General features: G+C 39.5%; 1 protein-coding gene across 7 annotated transcripts in view; it reads right to left on the reverse strand.

Annotated features, from left to right (window-relative positions):
- Positions 1-20,955, reverse strand: part of TENM2 (teneurin transmembrane protein 2) — a 1,152,237-nt gene that overhangs the window by 206,598 nt on the left and 924,684 nt on the right. The window lies entirely within an intron of this gene.

A 20,955-nucleotide genomic window follows, 5' to 3' on the forward strand; every position in this document is an offset into this window, starting at 1 on the left:
AAACAGAACTGAAAGAGCAAATAGCTTTTCTAGGGGGGAAAATTAATACACTGAACTAATGTAGTTTCTATTTGTGTTATAAAACAGAGGATTATTTATAATCAATATAATTATACAAGTGAGTAAGAGAGAAGTTGATTTCTTTATCAGGAGTTACTATAATTGCTTCTTTCATCATCAAGAATGAAAGCAAAAAGTTCCCTTCAAACTTAAAGTATGGGAAGTTACTTTTAAAATAATTAATATAATGACATCTTAAAGCCATTCATAAGTGAGCATCATCTTTACCAGTGCTCAGCTATGGGTGTCTTCAGAATTTTTTTAAATCAAAATATTATATTTCTATTGCTTTGCTGTAAAAATGCTGCAATATATTATACTCTTATTCAGAAGTCAATCCTGAAACATGGACTATAGGGCAGGCTATACACTGTATAAGGTACAAATGTATAAAGTGGCATATATGTGAAAAATATGGAGTAGGAGAGAGGACTGTGTAGTCCTTCATATGATGTCAGGACAAAACTCACATCAGTCTTAGCAACTTTTGCCAGAGGTGAAGGACAATGGGAGCTGCTGTCCAATAACATCTGCACAATTCCTAGACACCTTCTCCTTCTCTGGTTTGGGGCTTTCCCAGCATTCATGCAGTCCTCAATAGCATTCCCCCACCCCAGGTCTGTGAGTATGGCTCTGACAAGGCTCTGAATACTTCCAATCAACATTTTGCAACATGTAATACAGTGCTGACCAAGCTTGTCTTAAAAAAATACACTGGGACATCTATATTTTTGATCAACTGAATAACAGTCAGCAATAAACTAATGATTTTTTCTTTATCATTGAATCTCTAGCCAGTCAATTGCTCAAAGTACTGATTTTGCCTATTACAGGTAGAGTCTTCCTTATCCAAAATGCTTGGGACGAGAAGTATTTTGGATTATTATTAATTTTGGGGGGGATTTTTGAATAATCGTGTTTGCATATAAATATGTAAAAGATGGGACCCAAGTCTAAACACAACATCCACTTCTGTTTCACATTCACCTTATACACACAGCCTGAAGGTAATTTTATGTCATATTTTAAATAAGGCTGTGCATGAAAAAAAAATTGTGTGCACTGACCCGTCAGAAAGCAAAGGTGTCACTCAGCCACCCATTAAAAAAGTTTTGATTTTTGGAGTATTTTGGATTTCAGAAATCTGGTTAAGGGAGACTAAACCTGTATATAGCTTTAATAGGATACCTGTGAGAAGAAAAGCTGGCTGACAGTAAATGATAGGGTCGCACATTATTAATACAGATTATAAAAAGAAGGGGGAAACCACTCTATGGGTTTAGCCACCTTGGCTCTCACTTTGGGAGAAACACAGGAACTTTTTTTTTTTTAAATCATCCATCCTGTCTGTATGTTTTTGAGCTTTCCTAGTGGAAACCTTTATGAGAGTCTTGTGGCAAGTTCAGTTTACCAAGCATCAGAGATTACAGATGCTGACACATATTATGTCACCAGCACCTAAGGACTGCTAGGTCAATATACAGAACACACATACAGCTCATGACTTCCATGGTATTCTCTGCTCATTCTCTTTCTGTGCTATCCACTCCCAGACATGCCCTACAGCCAATGAAGAAATCAGCAGGTAAAAGAAGCAGGATGGGTTATAGAAACTGCAACTATCTATTCTGTCAGAGAATTTAAATGGGATATATGCATGAACTTTGAAGTTCTGACCTGGCATCCATACTTTATCTCCTAGTACTCCTTGCTTGGTCACTCAAGGAGCCAAAAATGCATGGCCAAGTACTCAAAAATATGTAGTTTTGAGTCTCATTCTCCATTAAGATATACTTTAAAAGTTAGAATAATTGCAAGCACTGTGAGTATTAAGTGTGCTTTGAATTCCTAACACTTGAGACCAGCTACTGACTTGAAGGAATTATATATCACAAGAGCCACTCACACTCAGTCACTTTGTTCTAATCTGTGCTAAATACTAAAGGATTTTTTATAGCACATAAGTGACTAGTCAGCCATTGCAGAACTGGAAAGAGGACACAGTGGGTTAATTTTTAAAACAGTTTTGTTTTCCTCTGGAGAAGCGGGTTCAAATGTGGCAGAGGTCACAAGTGAAATGAATTTGGTAGGCCTGGTCCCCAATGGCAGTTATGTCTGTAGTTCAGAAGGAATGCACAATTCATCACCAGTGACAGTCCCTCCTCAAGAGAGGCCTGCAAATGGAATATCAGGGTCTTGGGGGTCAGGATAAAGAGCCAACTGAGCAGCTGTGTGCTAAAACAGACCCAAAGCCTGACAGCATTATATTCAATTCTTCTTGGGGCAATCAGTCATTTTAAAACATATGAGTACCCAAGTGATAAAATGCTAGGGGAGTGGACTCCATAGACACATTGGATGAGGCAAAACCACTCAGTAAGCTTCTCACACCAAGTTCCACACCTGCATTTGGAACAAAAGGAGTATAACTAAACTGAGAGTCCACACAGATTTTGCTAACAAGCCACGTAACTGCAGAGACACTGTACAATAATGAAGGGAGATGCTCAGGAAACAAGAGATCATATCCTCCTCGTACTAAGGTCACGGCAGCTTGTGGGGCATCACTAAATTGTTCTCACACAAAAGTGTCTGGTAAAGGATAAAGAGTAAATCGATAAGTATTAGATGAAATATGTGGAGTGACATAGTCATCTACTTGTGTAAACACAGCAGACAGCTACATCCTGTGTTTAGAGAAAGCGTTATGAAGAGCTGAAGATTTTTTTAAGGATCAGCATTGTCAATACATCACAGAAGCAGAGCAGAAAATTCCCACTTCTCATATCTAATGAAACACAATAAGTTTGCTAAGACCAGTTCAACAAGACACCAGAGTTTTAGATGTAATATAATTCATTTTACAGAACTTCAGCAGTTCAAAGGGACCATCTTTTAAAATGCAAATCAGACAGTAGAAGAAAAGTAATTGGCATGACAAGTAATTACAAACAAAACAAGACAAGCTTCAAACAATGAAAGATCTGCTCAATACATTGCTGCCAAATAACATTAGAACTGGGAAAGACTTGGATGAATACAGTAATTTCTCATACATTGTTGTGTTGAAACTGTAGCCTGGCATGCATAGTTAGAGGCAGCCTCACTATTTGCCTGTAAATCTGTATCCAATCCTATCTGTTTAGAATTTCCTTCTCTGGGCAACCTCCTATGTTCAGACACCCTTAAGCATCAACAATTTCTTCTAGTATAGTCACCAGCTCTCATGTCTCCTTGAGGTGTTTTTACCATAGGCAGTGTTACAATATTAATCAAATTTTCAGTCCATGCACCAGTTCAGATGCCACAAGTACTGTTCATAAGACACTCAGGAAATCAGTGAGACCTAATAATGCCACAAATAAATTCTTAAAGATAACCTGTCCTCCTACACCTTAGGTTTGCTGTTGCAGACATCAGAATGGATCATGAAATATCTACTAGGTATCCAATTCCAAACCTAAAACTAAGCATTTCTTTGCTTGCATATTCTGCAACAAAATTTGAAATAGCATGTTCTACATACAGCTGACAAATGGGTGAGGGCCAGCTTTAATTACGGAGTGAAGGAGGATACATAATGTCAGACAAAAATGATAATCTTTACATGCAATTTGGAGTTATAATTTCACATACTCACACCTCTTGTAAAATTACCTTGGTACTGGTACCCAAATAGGTTAAATATGGCAATCTAATGCCAGCAAGGCACTAAAGTTAATCTGTACAGTCACTGGATATCTGTAATATTGAGATCTAGCATGGTGCAGTGGTTTGAGGGTTGGACTAGGGCTCTGGAGACCAGGGTTCAGATTCTGACTCAGCCATGTCATCCCACTGGGTGACCTTGGGCAAGTCACACACTCTCGATCTCAGAGGAAGGTGATAGCAAACCTCCTCTGAATATATCTTGCCAAGAAAACCCCGTGATAGGTTCACTTAGGGTCACCATAAGTCAGAAATGGCTTGAAGGCACACAACAACAACAGATATGTATAATATCACTTCATTCTACAAATAACAATGCAACTTTTTAAATCAATAATGTTTTCCAAGATTCTGTCCACAAATTTAAGCTGAGGTTTTGTGACATTTTAATATGTGCATTAAATCATACTGAGTTAATCTTTGTTGAAACTTGTAATATTTACTTGTGCTAGTAAATGAAGCCTAATATTTCTTACTTTACTTGCTGGATATGCAATCTCACCTGAGTCACGTGGAGGTAGGACAAAAGGCAATGGAATAAGGAATCATATTTATTTGTCTACCATCCACCCACTACTATTTCTGTCATCAGGTTGGGAAAGAACAGGGGAACTAATGGCTGTTGGCATCAATATTGTTGAGGACTGAATGGCATAATCAATGGCAGTACAGAAAATGGAGAAGTTCATTCAGTGTGTGTACAGTATTGCTATTCTTTTGCATCCTTAATTCTACAGCCTCTAAAAAGAGAAGGAAAATAGGAACATAAGTCATCTGATGACTTGTAGCATGCTTGTATGTAGAGGAGGTTTTGCGGAAATAAATACAAAAACCTCTTTCAAATTGAGTTAGTGATTTTCCTTCTCCAGGCCTGTACTGCGTGAATAGAATGGAATGAATTTTCAAAGCATTGCACGACAGATACGCCCACAAATCCCATTAGCAGTAATGGGATTTGTACGCCTATCACCCATGCAATGCTTTGAAATTTACCCCTCCATATCCAATTTCAGTCTTTCTGCTTCCAAAATACTTGAAAAGCTTACACACACTTGGAATTACATTACAGGTTTTTAAAAAATAAAAAAATTACAAGATCTGGCTTAAATTCCCCAAAGCATCACCAGAAAGTAACATTTAAAGAGAGCTGGAACAATAGTAACAACCTTTATTATCATTAGTTTCCTATCTGCTATTCTGACAGCAATGAGAACAAGCTTCTTTTCTATTCTCTTTTTTGTGTTTTCTCCCTTCCATCCTCTTTGCAGAAATGTTTTGATTTTGTGCTACTTCCTGAATGCAATTTTTGTCACAAGAATGATAACAGCTCTGCATGCCGCATTCAGAATTTGAAATCTCATGACAAAGGCTGTGCAAGAGAAACATAATGCAGTACCACCATTCATCCATTCTCATGACAGACCTTAGATTGTACAGAGAACTGAAAATTGGCACAAGATTCATCAATCCCTGAAACCTTATACAATGAGCTTGCTTGGGTGGGAAACTTAAAGATTCAAAGTGTAACCTTCTTTGCCCAGAGCCCTCTTTGGCTATAGAACCTAAATAAAGAACAACAACACTGGTTTCTATTTCACACAGAGAAGGGTAAGCATTTTAAAAATGGTCTACAATCCACTTGTACACAGTCAGGGTTTCTGTTTTGCACCAATTCACCATGTGATATATTCAACACCAGATATTTTCAGTCATTCCAAGATTCAAAAAATATTCTTCCACATCTACTAAATCACTCATTGGTTTCAATACCTATCTCATTATTCATGCTTATAAAGACTTTGAAGAGGTAACACCTAATTGAAAAATAAATTAAAATACTTAAATAACTGAAGGTTGGACCAATAACCAAACCAAAGTAGGGGTCACCATGTAGCCAAACAGGTTTGACATAAATCATTGTGGAGAAGTGGTATTGCAAGTAAAACAAGTATCAAATTTGCACTTTAAGCTAGATATGTGAGTTTTTTAATCTGTAATTTTTAACTTGTTTTAATTGCTGTTTTATTGTTGTATTTGTTTATTGTGGAATTGTACATTTATGTACTTTGTAACCCGCCTTGATCTACCAAGGAAAGGCGGGCTATAAATAAAGATATTATTATTATTATTATTATTATTATTATTATTATTTATATTGCAGAATGTTTCTGCTGTGTGGCCCATATGACCAGTTGGTCCAGAGTAGTGTTACTCAATTTTTTAAAAAAGTAATGAAGTCTTTCTGATGAACATAAGAATGTCATGTTTCACCTGGTACACTTTCCCACGTACCTGGCTTCTGTGTTATTTGAAATGTATAGTATTACATTGTGACTAAAAACTAATTAACACATTTGGAAATTTAGAAAAACGATTTAAACCATGTTGCTATTACTTTTTTTGCATTAGCAAATCATATATTATTGACTTTAATTGTTATAAATGTGAGGATTGAGGCTGCTTGTCTGGATTCTGAGCAACATTCATGTAACATGTAGGAATAAGCAGTACATTAAAAAAGCAATAAGTATAATTCCCCCCCACACCATTTTTCAATTTGTGAAAACAAAATTGAATATGTTTTTCAGCTTATCCAAACTCCTAATATTCCCCATTGGTTGAGATTTATTGCTATAGAGCTATGACTGCTACGACTATAAACTCTAAACCAGCAGAGGTATCGTTCATGTTCTTGAAAATGTTAATATCTCAGAATCTGGCAAAACCAAATTTCTCTTGCTATCCTAGAAAACAGAGTGTCCAGATTCTTTCTTTGCTAGAGCTAGACAAAATTTTAGCTGTAGTTAGAGTGAGTTTAAAATGCATCTAAAGAGCAGAAGAAACAGCTATACTTTTAACTTGACAGTTTTCTCCGACTGTTCCCAGCAGGAATGAAATTGGCTAGGAAGCAAGAAATGTGTAGAATCGTAAAGGAGATATTTTTAGGAAAACCTTGTAAGAACACCTTTACTAGATGGGCATTTGTGGCCAAGAAAAATTTGGAACCATTGTAGCATATTCAAGACAGGATTAAACCTTAGGCTAAGTATGTGGTAAAACTGCCTACCTGCTGTTGTGTAATTATCTGAGAGTGCCTGTTGGTGAAGAATGGAGTATGGTTGTCCTGTGCCAGCTTTTTTTTTTTTTTTTTTTTTTAAAAGCTGCTCATATTTTAAAATAAGGTGGCTATTTCGTTATCCCAAGAGAAGTGCAGTAGCCAAGTTCTTGACTGTGGGAATTTTAAAATGCAGTGGGCCCATCCCTTATGTGGGGGATCCGTTCCAGACTGCCACACACACAAGGCAAATACCACATACGCTCGAGCCCCATTGAAAGCAATGGGGCTCATGCATGCAGCATGCACGCCATTGCCACCTCTGGCATGTGGCTTCAGCATAAGATGAAAACCGCATATGGCATGCCCGCATATGATATGGGTGCACTGTATACGAGAGACAAAATGGCCATGCGTGTTATAGCACAGTATTTATTTAGTAATATAGAAGAAAATGATAACTGCACATATTACCATATATACTTGTATACAAGATGACCTCATGTATAAGTTGAGGGCAGGTTTTGAGGCCAAAATCATAGATTTTGATATGACCCATGGAGAAAACATAGGGGCATGCAACAATGGATCTAAAGGGGGAACACCACTTCCCTCCCTCCTCCTTCTCTGGACCTCTACTGACCACCTAACACCACTTCTCTGGTACTGGAGGATAAAGTTTTAACATCAGATTGAAAAGTGAAGGAGCTGGAGGGAAGTGGAGTTTGGTCAGGGAGGGAGGAGGAGGATGGGGAGAGAAGGGTTTAACATCATATGTAGAAGGCTAATCACCTCTTTCACACACACTCCCTACTTTGGCAGCTCTTTCAGAAATCGCTGGCAAGGCAAGGAGAGTGGGGCATCAAGGCAGAGCTTCTTTCAGGGCCTTTCTAAGCAGCACTACTATATTGACCTGTACATAACTTGACCCAGGATTTTAGGGTCAATTTTGGGCATAATTTTTTCAACGTATAGTCAAGTATATATGGTAGTTTTGTGTAAACAAAAAAACCCAGCAACCCTGACTGCTTGGTAAACATGATTTGTCATGATTTGTCCAATGTTTTCAGATTTATGATGCTTGTTCACTTCTTGCTTCTCCTCCCCCCTCTCTTTTGGGCGTCAATCATATCTGTAGAGGTACACCACCATTGGTGCAAAACATTGTTTTATCATAAGCCATCATTTCTGACCACAGTTGAAAGCAGGAGAACACGTAGGTTGGATATAATGAAATATGAGAAAATCTGGTTAGTGTGAACTAAATAATGAATTGTGCCTATTTGCAGGTAAATATAAATTATAACAAGTGCCAGCAAGGTAAGGAATAGTGAAGGGAGCATAAATACAGCGCGCCCGCATCATACGCAGGCGCGCTTTACACGGACTTGAGCTTACGCGCTCAAGCCGCAGGGCGTGCACGAGGCGGAAGGGGAGGCGCGTCCCATTCAATTGAATGGGCGCGTGCACCCGTTGCGCCCCGCGCGCTGCCGCACTGCCGCGCCACTGTGCACGAGCCCCATTGTTTCCAATGGGGCTTGAGCATAGGCGGAATTCGCCTTACACGGAGGGATCCGGAATGGATCCCCGCGTAAGGCGAGGGCCGACTGTATTAGAGAAATGGCTCTTGATTTGCAAACTGGTTTGTAATGAGATAACATTACTATATCCTCAGATATATTATATTTGTGTTGTACTTTTAGGCTGAAGACCAATGAGAATGCTAGCAAAATGCCAAATCTCCACCAGCAATTTGTCCCTCTGAGTGCACAAGAGCAGCTTAGGAATGTCACTGTTACACATGAGTCCTGTCAGCCTAATTCTGGTTGCTGTTGTCTACCTTGAGAAGGAGAAGCAGCTTCTTTCCCCAGCATAAAGCTGCTCCTCCTTCCTCCTCAGGTATGTGAAGACAGCCAGAAAATACGAATTGGTGGCTAAACCTGCAAGCTTTATGGGTTCTGTTGCATATCCCAGCTGAGGAGCAACACAGGAAGAGATACAAGATACCTCTTTCACCAATGTGATGAAAATACACAGGTGTAATCACTGGTAACCAACAGGGTTCTAGCAGTTTAAGTATGAAAGGCACATGATGTAAGTTGGATCCAAACAACAATCAAGGAGGAGTCCGCAAAAGAGCATGAAGGCAGCAGCAGCAGCCTCAGTCATGTGATTGTGAAGATGTACAATAATGGCTGCCCACAAACTGGTATCTTTGTCAGTTAGTGCCATTGCAATGAGAAAGGGGCTCATGTGATAATGAACTCACACTGAACTGCACTTGCTATTTGCCAAGCCATTTCTCTGCAATCAGGCTTTGTTCTACCCACCCTAATTTACTGTTGTCAGTCAATTCAGCCCCCTTGGTGCTCAACCCAAATTCCAGGTCATCCATCAGGAAATTTAAAAGCATCAGTCCAAACAGATTTCTCGAGAGATCCTACTGTTTTCTCCCTCAAAGAACTTGAAATTTGAGATTTCAGGTGAAGGCTTTCTATCAGGCCTATCATCTTCACAGGTAGACTTAGTGAATACACAAGACAGTTTTTAGTGAATGTTCCCAGGCTTGGAATTCTCTCCTACAGAAGGCTAAGTTGCCCCCCCCCCCCCCAATTCTCTCCATTTACAGGCAGGTAACATTTTTTTTTTATTTACATAGGTTTTTGATCATTAACTGGTTGCCACAGAAAGATCTTTTCACAAGGGACATTGTAATTTTATCCTAATTCATTTGGTTTAAAATGTTACTTAAAGTGTTTTTATTTTAGTCCTGTTTTTGAAACAATGATTTTATCATTTTAATTTTTTTTTTAATATAGTGACTTTACCTATTCCACTCTGTAAGCCACTTTGGGTCCTGCACAGGAGAAAGACAGAAAAGAAAGAAAGATGCCTATTGTATGTTCCATGTTCTTAATCTACTTACTACTACTACTACTAATAAATAAATAAATAAATAAATAATTTATTTGTATCCTGCCCAATCAATGAGGAATCTGGGCAGCTAACAACAGTGGAAGTACAATAAAAAATACAATAAAAACAAACAAATCCTTTCCCAGCCCCCAACCATGTAAAGCAGACAATAACAATAAACAATATCAATACAGTGGCAATCAACAGGAAAACATAAGAACATTAACAAACCAAACAAGGTTGATAAAAAAGCCTTTCCCCATCCCCTCAGCACAAGTTCACATCAAAACAATATTAAGCAAATTAAATATAAACATAACATAATATCTGATTAAAAAAACATAAAAATAACAATTTCAGTATGTCAAAAACCATAATCTATAGAACATAATAAACATCAAAAACTACAGTTTATCACAACTGATTAAAAAAAAATCCCACACACAATTATAACAGATCAAAGTTCAAATGAGGCAAAAACAGGTGCTTCCTCTCTTCCATTACTGATCCATAAAAAGGAGTCTTTCTTCTTTACAATAATGGATTGAGGGGATTGTGTATTGTGTATTGGTAACTGGAATATTTGATAAGGGACTTTGTCAAAAGTCTATTGAAAATGAAAGTAAAGTATGCCTGCCAGATCATCCTTTCCACATATAAGGTGACACCCCCAAATAATTCCAAATTTGTAGTTAAACAGGATTTCCCTTTGCAGAAGCCATGCTGATTTTTTGGTAAAGTTTTGCCCTTCTACATGTTTGTTAATCGTATCCTCAATAAAGCCTTCTATTAATTTGCAGATATTTCTTCCTTGTATCCATTTTCAAAAATTGTTGCTGCATTGACCTCTCTTCAGTTTTCTTCTACTGAGACTGATCTCAGAAACATGTCATATATTGTAAATACAAGATCACCAATTCCACATTTGAGTCCTTTAAGAATTCTCAGGTGGATGCTATATGAATCCAATGATTTGTTTATTTGTAGCATTGGTGACATCTCTTGTCACCAATAAGTTCATTAGCTCCTCAACCTCCTTTCCTGAAAATATCATTTCAGACACTAATATTTGCCTTACACCTTTTTGTAGTGAAGGCAGATAAGAATTAATTCAAATTCTCTGTATTTCTTTATTCTATTTTTAGTAGTTCTATAACTCTGTTGTTCCTTGTTGGCTTTGTGCTCCTTTTGAGTTTAAACAATTCTTTATTGTTGATCTCTATATAATTAGCTTAGGACACCTAGAAATCTTATCCTTTTTTGTGACTAGAACATGCTGGAGTTGTGACCAGACATCTACAAAAAAAAAACACAAGTTCTCTTGGCCAGATAATAGAGTTGGCAATTAGTATCTGCTGGGGTTTTGTTCCAGGACCTCCATGGATACCAAAATCTGTGGATGTTCATGTCCCATGAAATACAATGGCATTGTAAAATGGTGTCTCTTATATAAAATGGTAAAATCAAGCTTTCCTTTTTGAAATGTATATTTATCTTGAATATTTTAAAGCCGTGGATGGTTGAATCTGTGGATAAAAAATCCATGAATAGAGAGGGCTGACTGCTTACTTTTAGGGCATAAACCTGTGCTGCTGTTACTTTTAGACTCCATTCAGATCAAGATTTTTGCAGTTTATCCAATAGTAGGAATACTTAGCATTATTTAGATTTAATATTCTGCAGTCTATGGAAGCAGTGGACAAAATACAAAACTTTGGCTGCTTGAGGCTCCTAAGACTGTTTCTGCAGCCCTCTTAACCCATCTAGATTCTCCCAGAGCACAAAATGGTGACTTGCACTTCTAGAAACATCCAGGAGGGGCAATCCACTGTTTAAATAGGTTGTATCCCCTTCTCCTGCACTCTTTCACATAAGATATGCATGTTCTTGAAAACCAGATGTGATCATTTGGCCACTTCCTCTTTTTTCTGGCAATATGTGGGATACCCAAGAGTGATTCTGAGATGGAAAATTGGCTCACACACCCAGCACAATTGCCCATTAATGACTTAAAGATATACAAGTCCATGTGGAGAATTTACATCTCCATGTTTTTAACTTTTGGTAGTACTATGGAGATCTTGGCAGAATATTAAAATAAAAAACCTGGACACAACCACATATCTATATGACATCAAAGCTTGCCACTATAAAAGGAAGTGTTAAGGTAACATGTCTCCTCATTTAGAAAACTAAATGCAAAAATTAGAGTCAGCGCACATTTCCTATTTCTAGGAATTACTTTTACTAGGAGGCTTTCTCGCTTCTTATAATCAAGAGCAGCATTATAAATTTGATTCTCACTAATTTTAAGAATCACTCCATAGTATTTCAGTGCTCAAAAATCCATATCAGCATATCTGTCTGCAGTTTAGGAATACTAAATTCCCTGACACATTTGTTATAGCTGAAGGTTTCTTCCATCTGTTTTAATTTGTGGGAAAATGTATTTAATTTCATAGTCTTAACAAAGGAAATGGATTACTGACTACTATAAGTGGCTGTCCATACTAATCTGATCATTTTCAACTGAAATTCACTGCACTGGTACCTTCCAGGAGTGGATAAAGTGAAACTGAAGATACTGAAGGGAGGGGGACTTCTCTGTGACTAATACAGTCAAGGTATGACTTTGTACTGCTGTTTTTCCACTGAGTGATTCTGTACTAACTTTCAAGAGATCATTTTTCATTTACAAATTCTAATTTGTGAATAGTAACCTTTAATTACTACAAAAATACTGTTTTACATTTGCTTATATTAACCATGGGACTGGGAATTATGCAACTCTCTAGTTAGTGTGTGACACAACTATCAGGCTAGCTCACCATTGGCTGTGCAGGGTATGACTACAGGGACTTGTAGTCCAGCATCATCTGGAGAGCCACATGATTCACACCTCAGCATTAAGCAACAGTACACCATAAACCAGATGTCATTTCCAGAGTGTCATGTGGTACTAAGTAGTGTTTTTCAAGCTATCTGATGTATGTATAAGGGAGGTGACATCCCCCCCAAAGTACCCCCCAAGGTACAATTAATAGGATTTAATAGATTTATATACCGCCCAATCACTGGGAATCCGAGTGGTTTACAAAAGAGGGGATAATAGACGGTTCCCTGCTCTCAGGCTTACAATCTAAAATACACGACACAAAAGGAAAAGGGAATGGTGGTGGTGGTGTGGGGGGGGGGGAAGGATCAGGTCCAGCATTCTTCTCTCCCTCTGAGGCCTGGACCAAGGCAGATGGACCGGAGGGAGGGCTCTGCTTCTTCCAGGCAATCCTGGTGGAATTAGCCTGCCTCTCTCTCCCTCAAGATGGAGGATGAAGGGAGGGCTTGTCTTCTTCCAGGCAGGCCTGGTGGAGCTAGCCTGCCTCTCTCTCCCTCAAGATGTTTCATTTTCCCTGGAAACTAGCCAGGGATCTGCAGCCAATGGCTGGGGCATCAGGACTGCTGGAGCGATGACTACTTTGGGACCTTCACTCCCCCCAATCCCTTGCAGCCCTCAGTACTCCCCAAATTTGCTGTGATGGACCATTCAAACAAATTTGGAGATGGAGGCAGAGTATGAACATATTCCAATGGCAAATACCATACAACCAGTATTTGTAGCATGGGGGGGGGGGGGGAGTTGGGGTAGGCAGAGAATTCACATTAACACAGATGTCAAGTAATTAGAGTACTAACTTTCTGGGACCACAATTTCTTCTGTGCTATGTTTGATAAGGTGTAAAGTGCTCTGATTGAATATTGTTTCATGGTACAAATAAAATTTATTAAAAATTTATTCATGGGACAACATGAATAAATGAGTAAGATTACAGAGCACCTACTATCACAGGTAGCATTCCTGCTCCAGAATGTGTGAAAAGTAATTCTCAGATTACTCAGGTAAACAAAGAAAAAGAACACACCCACACTCACTCCTAAAATACATTTACAATAATCTTTTGCTCCATTCCATCCAGACAGATCCCACACTGTTCTTTGCTGCCAAGGAGCAGGGCTCCTGAAAGATTAAGCATGTTATAGCATTCCTCCCTACCCCTGCAACTGATCGTCCTGGGAGGCTAGAAAGGAAACAAGAGTGTATGCTGACAGCTTAGCTCAGCTTGAACTCTCATTTTTCACATGGAGCTAATTAAAAACTGAAATTAGTTAAATATGGAAATGACACTTGCAAGCACTTTAGCACAGTACTGGTAAAATCCCTCCAGAGTGCTCCAGCATTACCTGCTGCTTCGAAACTCCCCAACTGAATTTCACAGTTAAAAGGCTGAGCAAAAGCAAAGTTATTACTGAGATTTCCAATTCAAAATGTGACTGTAAAATTCCAAAATTAAATTTCATGGTTGCCCTTGGAGTAAGCTGGGGATGTTCAGTGCAGTCCAATGATACAGTGCACAAATAATTTCCCTGTGTGCATGCTCTGATTATCTCACCTTTAGGCACAGCACTGGTTCTGCCAAGGTTCTGAAACCCAGAATGCATATGCTACTTGGGAAATTATGGAAGCGGGAAGTCTCCATTGGTGAAAAACTAGGTGGGGTATTTTTGTAATTTAATAGTAAGTACAGCTGAAGCTAAGAGCCCAGCAGTTGAAATATATTCTATGCTTCTTAATTTTAATATAGGTTTGTGATAATCCATCAACTTCATAACAGATAGGAGAAGGTCTGACAGTGCAATAAATTATGTTGTAGGTAAGATCATAGGGCAGGCAAGGTAACTATACAGACGTATCATTTTCACTTTGATCCAGAGAAGGGAATCTAAGAATAAAAGGAGGTTTCCACATGTACATCAGGAACAACAAATGTAAAATCACACACATATCTAAATGTGGAAAGTGCCTATCTATGTTTCATTATTCTTGAAAGGAAAGAATTTGCATTCTAGTGAACACAAAACATATATCCCACTAAAGTAAACAGATGACTCCTGCATTTGAATGCACATTTCTCCTTGTTTTTTTCTTCATATGCATGCACAGCCTACTTTTGCATATGGATCCCTTTCTCTGGATCACTGCACTCTCATTTACATCAAGGGTCTAATATACACAAGAGGGCCAATGATTGACATTCACTCTTTGAACAAAGAAACATTCCTAATAATTTTACTTGTGATTATGTGACTAGCTTGGTCTTAACAAAAGCAAGGGTGTTTGCCCAAGGGCAAAATGTGAATTTTGCATGCAATTTCAATAAACCTCCCTGCAGAGCAGAAAATTTGGGATGTGACTCAAGACTTTCAGGATGCCTGTTGGCTTCCAAACAAACCAAATGTGATTTTTTAAATTATTTTTCCTACTTAGCTTCCATTTACCCTTAAGGCAATCCCTTCCCACTGGTCTCCATTCTCTGTTGTGCCAACAGATTCCATATGGAGAAGGACTGGCAGGAGAAGCCACTTATATAGAAAGCCACTTCTGTGGCACACAGAGCACCAGTAATGGTGCCAAAATTACTTTTCTGGCTTTGATCTTTATAATCTGTACATCATACCAGGCTCTCCTAGTCCAGAACCTTAAAATCACCTCAGCTCATTCAGCTGGGAGCAAGGGCTGCTGCAGCTGTGGCATCACAACCTCTTATTATGTTTCATTTAGATTGTGAAATTTGAAACTCATGCAAATGAATTTGCTCAAGGCTTCAGATTATGAAAACCTGGACACAGACTACAGACATCTCCAGCCCCTTCTGACACATACATTTGGTAGGCTTAGAAACAGGTGTGAGGGTAGGCCATTTAATTGTCAGGCCCAACATTTTGAAGCGGCCGGTGGGGGGGTGGGGTGGAGAGACAGCTACATACGAAGTGGGCTTTGAAACAGCAGAAAGGAACTAAATGGCACCAAGCTCAGATTCAACAAGAGGCTTGGTGAGTCAGGACCATTCCATGCTCATTGAGAGAAGATTTGAGTTGTCAAAATTGCTCATAGTTGGATTGTGTAAATTGCTGGGCAGAGAAACCAAGTGTAGGAGAAAGGAATGACGCAACAAAGATTATCGCATCCAGGAATCCTGGCAGGATAGATGTGGGATCTAAAAGACGAAAATATATGTTATCACATTCACTTGTATCTGGGGAGTAGGCAGCCTATATCCACTTGGGCACCCCATCTGCAACCTGGACTTCTCCCTTGGTTTTTTCAAGAACGTGAAAATCTCGTTCTTGAAAAAGCTGTGGGAGAAGTCCAGATTGCAGATGGGCTGCCTGAGTGGATACAGGCTGCCTACAGCCCAGGCATGGGTTAATGCAATAACATCTGTTTTCGTCTTTTAGTTCCCACGTCTCTCCTGTTGGGATTCCTGGGTGCGATAATCTCCAAAGAGATCACTGCATTTTGCAAACACAGGCGGGATACAAACCGCCGCTTTGCGGCGCTTCCCCACCGCCGCCACTTGCTCCGCGTGGGAGCTGCAGCAGCCAAACCGCGCGGCTCCCGCGCGGAGCAAAAAAGAAGCTCCAAAATGGAGCTTCTTTCGGAGTCGCGTTTGCGACGTAGCGAGGCGCCAGGGGTGCACTCACTACGTCACAAAGGACGCGACGCATACGGACGCTCAACGTCCGATACGTCAAGATGGCTGCGCCCGTATGAACAGGGCACCGCCATCTTGTACGTATTCAATACGTATTAGGGTTAGGGGGGTGCGGAAGCACCGCCCCTTCCTAACCCTAGTACGTATTGATGACGTACTATTTGGCGGTTTGTATCCCGCCCCAGTTTTCAATGTATCACACTGTTCTTCTTCTTTAAAATTTGATCATGTTTGAATGCATCGCTTTCATGCCCATCACATTAGGAGACACAGAGAAATATCTATAAAGCCTGTCCTATTAACACATTATCAGTTTGTATTCATATCTATATTTCCTCCCACTTTATAAAAATGCCACTGGTTTATATTCTGTATGGAAACAAAGACACTGTGATTCTTGGGCATTAGTGTAGACAATGGCAAGTCACTGAGTCCACAGAAACAACCATGCATGGCCATATTTTTGCTAGACGTTGTACAATAACCTTTTAAAGAATGTATGATTGTTTACGGCTTGGACTGTAAGATGTTTGCATGGAGATATTTTCAACAAGAACATCCCTAGTTTCTAGCAACCTGTCTCCGTGCACTAGCTTTCACAGTGATTCAGCACTGCATGCAGACACATGTGACCTGTCAACTTTCTCCAGTCCTTGGCACTATCTAATACGGATGCTCTCTGGCAGGTTCTATATCCTTGAAATCCTTCTGGGGTATACATGATTGACATGAAATGCTTCTAGGCTCTGCAGCTGGGTTGTCATCAATCTGGTGCTGTTGCAAATTCTCAGTCAGACAAAGCAGTGTGTGTCAGACATGATTCTTTGCAAAACTATGTCTAGGTGGAGATGGGTCCCAATTTACCCACTCCAATCTTTCTGTCCAAATCTGGCAAGGATTAGAAACCAAAATGTCTCTTATTTCTGTGTATATGAAAACCTCCTGTTTTTCCAGCACGGATCTGACTCTGGCTCTGATTCAAGGGTTGAAGTCTGCCTTCTTTGATAAATTTAGCTAATTTGAAGGCAGCTGAAACCTGGTCCTGCTGAAACCTCAACCAGGGTGATTCTCACTTTGCTTTCTTTTCATCATTCTCCCTTAGGAAACTGGCACAGATTCAACTGTAGGAAAATAAAGACATATCCAAAGGACCAAGGAGCTGAAAGAAGCAAGAGGAAGACTTTACCTTCTTTTCTTATTTCAGAAAGCACATGAGTAATTTATGACCTCATATACATGCACAATGAAAGTATAGACACTTTTAGAAACCTCAAATTTTGTGTAGAGAACATCCCACTTTGAGTCTTTGTAGGGGCTCCTTCACTGTCAGAATGACAGGATACCTGATGATGAAGATTTCTAAGAGCCCTATCTGAGAATACTATCTATTAGAATGTTATGTGCTGTGCTTGGGAAAATTCCCTTTTTGGACTAGAACTCATGGTGTGGAGAGTCTGGGAGCTGCAGTCCAAAAAAGATAACTTTCCCAAATTCTGGCTATATACTTCCTTGAACAAGAATTTTCTAATCTGGTTCAGCCCACATTCTCCACTTGCCTTGAAATGTGTTTGGCCGTTACCCATTTTTATATCTAAGGCTTTCAGCAAATATGTTTACCACATATGTCCAGACATATGTGAAATTAAGAAGGTTCCATAAGATCTGCCTTCGAAGACTTCAAACATATTTACGAGAGACATACTTTAAGGCAAACAAGTTTAATACAATACAGACTTTTATATCATCAGATTTTCTAGTCTTTGTATATGACAAGTATTAACAGGTAGATGGGGTGGATAGGCTGGCAGAAAGAGGGAGTACAGTGCACTCTTCCAGACTGATCCAAAGAACCATGAGTTTGGATTTAGCCAAGCTTCACCAGTTGCTGTCACCTCTACATCCATCTATTTTATTCTTTTGTGGGACTGTTAGCATTGATTATTTGGACCTCCACAAAGGGTCATTCAACATTTTAGGGTTTTTTTTTAGACTAGGACATGGTTTATTGAGGTGAACTGAGGTTTGAAAGACAAGTATACACACACACACACACACACACACACACACACACACACACACACGTGTGCTTTTCAGTCGTTTCTGACTAACCCTAAAGTGACCCTATCAGGTGGTTTTCTGGGGCTAAGAGTGTGTGACCTGCCCAAGATCACCCAGTGGGTTTTCATGAAATCAAACCCCGGTCTCCAGAGTCATAGTCAGGCCATTACATCATGCTAGCTACACACACACACACACACACACACACACACAGAGAGAGAGAGAGAGAGAGAGAGTTATCCCAATTGTATCCCAATGGTGCCCCGCTGGGAGTGGGTTCTAAGCCTCCCTGGCTTCGTTTGTCTGCTGCGAACTCCATCGGGACAGACAGGAAGCCAGGGAGGTGGGCATAATTCTACCCTTATATGAAAATCTGATAGATTGGAATACCAAAGAAAGCAATTTTAACTATCTCAGCCAGGGCTGAAATAATTCCTTGCTCCTTTAGCAAAGGGGTAACTAAGTTCAGAGGCTGAGTTCCAGAGCTGTGAGGCATAATGTCTGGGTGGTACCCAGGAGCGCATGAGAGGTGACAGAGAGATCACCAGCTGCACCCAGTAAAATATTTACAATTTAAATTGAAAAAGCTAGCCTGAACCTGTGTGCAGCTATTCTGGGCTTGAAAGGCCAGGCGTCACAAAATATATTATTTACACAGTAAGAATACAATATAAGTGCTTTGTGGAGGACAAGTGAATTTTTCTATGCACAGAGCATACAAGGCTGCAGGCTGCAGTCTCTCAAACAAACACACAGACACACACACACACACACACTCTTTAGCATGACTTCCCTCTCCTTGTAAGGAAAAGGACAGCTGCTTGCTTGATTTGGCATGCACAACAAAGCAGCGGTAATTGTGATGGTGTTAAGCAGTCTCTGTGAGTAGAAAAATCAACAGAGCAAATAGTATTCCCTCAGTCATGATCAATAAAGAGCTGCTGGCTCCAGGAGACAAGCAGCTCAGGTATTCCATCTGGTTTCCTCAGCTACAGGCAAGGCAAGGGGTCCGCCATTTCCCCAAAAGGAGTCAGAATTCATCCAGCAATCATAGCCATTGCTTATGTAATTTATCTACTGAGAAACAGAAAATAACGAAAATCCAAGTTTTGCATAGAGTCTCATAATATCATCTATGAAATCCACACTATTCTACCCTCATTTTATAATTGAAAAGAATCAGACTTTCCCATTTAGGAGACTAAATTGTCCAAATGGCATAAACCTTGGTTGCTGCCACTTACCATACTCAAAATTTAATACTAAATTGTGCATATATACATTACTCTTTCACTATTCATTTCATTAGTCTTTTATATCTGGAAATAAGTCCTACTCCATTTCCTCTAGGTATTCATCTTAAAATGTGGTACTTATGGGAAATATGTTTTTCAGAGCATTGAACAATTTTTTTTTTACTCCATGTGAAAAAGCAACCCAAAAATATTTTTCTTTCAAAATTTTGTGCTGACAAAGAAAGAAAATGACAGAACCCCACTAGTGGTCACATACAGCTCCCATCTGGGACCTCTGAGGTGCATAGTCAATTAACTACAACCCATTCTGGACAATAATGCCACACTTTCAAGGACTCTTGGTGGCAGACCTTTACTTGCCTACAAACAGCCTCCAAACCTCAAACAGATACTCACAGGAAGACACATGATACAGATGGGGACATAGGTACTAAACCTTGACACAAAGTAAGATGACAACTCTGGCTGCACATTTATCCAGGAAATATCATCACAAGACCAAATGGCATCACCCACACGCTCATCTTCCAATGTGATTTATGCCATACTACGTCATCAATGCCCATCAGCATTATACATGGGGCTAACAGGCCAGTCCATGTGCCAGATGATAAAAGGACATAAATCAGACATTAGGAAGGGGAATACACAAAAACCAGTGGCAGAACATTTCAATCTCCCTGGGAATTCCATCTCAGACCTCTGAACCACAGTCCTTGAACAAAAGAACTACAAAGGTAGACTGGAAAGAGAAACAGTAGAGTTTAAATTCATCCATAAACTACAGTCCCTCAGAAACAGATTGAACAGGGATAATGACTTCCTTGCTCATTACACATATTTCAACACTATCTGACCCCATCCTCAGGGGGGCACCCTACACTCATCTATTCTCTTCAACTACAGACTAGTTTCCATTACAAAACTTTTCTTGCCTCTTCATTTCCATACACACTGGCCAGTTCACAATGTCTTTGTTCACTAATGACCATTGTTAAAACTGGACTTGCTACTTCATTTCCATACACAAAGGATTTTGAATTTTAATTGACATTCTCACAGACTAATGGCATATATATGTCTGTCCTTTGTTTCCACTCCACCAAATGCATCTGATGAAGTAGACTGAAGTCTATGAAAGTTCATGCTGCTAACTTCTTTCTTTCAGTTAATCTCAAAGGTGCTACAAGATCTCTCTACATACTTTTTTCTTAGATAATATTGTCACTGCTAGGACAAGGTTCCATAGCATAGAGTAAGAAAAAAAAGGTGAGGTGATCAATAGCAATAGCAATAGCAAGTACATTTCTATACCTCTTATCAGTGCACTTAAAGCACTCCCTAAGCGGTTTAC

The sequence above is a fragment of the Sceloporus occidentalis genome, unplaced genomic scaffold (assembly GCF_023333645.1).
Source record: "Sceloporus occidentalis isolate IW3139 unplaced genomic scaffold, rSceOcc1.0.p SCAF_1, whole genome shotgun sequence".
NCBI classification, from domain to species: Eukaryota; Metazoa; Chordata; class Lepidosauria; order Squamata; family Phrynosomatidae; genus Sceloporus; species Sceloporus occidentalis.